This window comes from Babylonia areolata, chromosome 17 (genome assembly GCF_041734735.1).
Source record: "Babylonia areolata isolate BAREFJ2019XMU chromosome 17, ASM4173473v1, whole genome shotgun sequence".
NCBI lineage: Eukaryota > Metazoa > Mollusca > Gastropoda > Neogastropoda > Buccinidae > Babylonia > Babylonia areolata.
In genome coordinates, this window is record NC_134892.1 from 6292819 (window position 1) to 6295318 (window position 2500).

General features: G+C 41.0%; 1 protein-coding gene across 3 annotated transcripts in view; it reads right to left on the reverse strand.

The window, feature by feature from the left end:
* LOC143291613 (uncharacterized) overlaps positions 1-2500 on the reverse strand; it is a 66226-nt gene that overhangs the window by 2345 nt on the left and 61381 nt on the right. The window lies entirely within an intron of this gene.

Sequence of the window (2500 nt, forward strand, 5' to 3'; positions counted from 1 at the left end):
GACAACACAAAACAGAACACACAGAACAAAACAAACAGAGAGAGAAAAAGACAGACAGGGAAACAGACAGCCAGACAGGTCACACCTATCACACACACAAAAAGAACACACAGAACACAAAAAGAACATACGAAACAGAATAGAACACAGAACACACAGAACACAAAAAGAACACACAGAACACAAAAAGAACACGCAGAACACAAAACATAACACACAAAAAAGAACAGAACACACAGAACACAAAAAGAACACACAGAACACAAAACAGAACACACACAAAAGAACAGAACACACAGAACACACAAAAAAGAACACACAGAACACAAAACAGAACACACAAAAAAGAACAGAACACACAGAACACAAAAAGAACACACAGAACACAAAACAGAACACACAAAAAAGAACAGAACACACAGAACACAAAAAGAACACACAGAACACAAAACAGAACACACAAAAAAGAACAGAACACACAGAACACACAAAAAAGAACAGAACACACAGAACACAAAAAGAACACACAGAACACAAAAATAACACACAGAACAGAACAGAACACACAGAAGATAAAAAGAACAGACAGAACACACAGAACAGACAGAACACACAGAACACAAAAGAACACACAGACAGAACACACAGAACACAAAACAGAACACACAAAACAGACAGAACACACAGAACACAAAACAAAACACACAAAACAGACAGAACACACAGAACACAAAACAGAACACACAAAACAGACAGAACACACAGAACACAAAACAAAACACACAAAACAGACAGAACACACAGAACACAAAACAAAACACACAAAACAGACAGAACACACAGAACACAAAACAAAACACACAAAACAGACAGAACACACAGAACACAAAACAGAACACACAAAACAGACAGAACACACAGAACACAAAACAGAACACACAAAACAGACAGAACACACAGAACACAAAACAAAACACACAAAACAGACAGAACACACAGAACACAAAACAGAACACACAAAACAGACAGAACACACAGAACACAAAACAAAACACACAAAACAGACAGAACACACAGAACACAAAACAGAACACACAAAACAGACAGAACACACAGAACACAAAACAGAACACACAAAACAGACAGAACACACAGAACACAAAACAGAACACACAGAACACAAAAGGAACACACAAAACAGAACAGAACACACAAAACAGACAGAACACACAGAACACAAAACAGAACACACAGAGCACACAAAAATGACAGAACACAAAACCGAACACAAAGAACAGACACACAACCGACAGACAGTTTCAGTTTCAGTAGTTTCAGTTTCAGTTTCAGTAGCTCAAGGAGGCGTCACTGCGTTCGGACAAATCCATATACAGAACACACAGAAGACACACAAAACGACAGAACACACAGAGAACAGAACACACAAAACAGTGGGAGAAACAGACAGACATGGAAAACGACAGACAGACAGACAGGTCACGCCTATGACAAACACGAAACACACAGACAGAACAGACACACAAAACAGACAAGCAGACAGAGAAACAGACAGGCAGACAGAGAAACAGACAGTACAGACACACAGACAGACAGGTCACACCTATCAGAGACACAAAACACACAGACAGAACAGACACACAAAACAAACAAACAGACAGAGAACAGACAGACAGACAGGTTACACCTATCTCTCTCTCTCTCTCTCTCTCTCTCTCTCTCTCACACACACACACACACACACACACACAAAACACACAGACAGAACAGACACACAAAACCAACTAACAAACAGACAGACAAACAGACAGAGAACGGACAGACAGACAGGTCACACCTATCACATACACAAAACACACAGACACACACACACACAACACAGACAGAACAGACACACAAAACCGACTAACAAACAAACAGACAGAGAACAGACAGACAGACAGGTTACATCTATCACACACACACACACACACACACACACACACACACACACGCACACAAAACACACACAGACAGAACAGACACACAAAACCAACTAACAAACAGACAGACAGAGAACAGACAGACAGGTCACACCTATCACACACACACACACACACACACACACACACACACACACACACACACACACACACAAAACACACAGACAGAACAGACACACAAAACCTGCTAACAAACAAACAGAGAACAGACAGACAGACAGGTCACACCTATCACACACACACACACACACACACACACACACACACACACACACAACACAGACAGAACAGACACACAAAACCGACTAACAAACAAACAGAGAACAGACAGACAGACAGGTTACATCTATCACACACATACACACACACACACACACACACACACACACACACCACACAGACAGAACAGACACACAAAACCGACTAACAAACAAACAGAGAACAGACAGACAGACAGGTCACACCTATCACACACACACACACACACACACACACACACA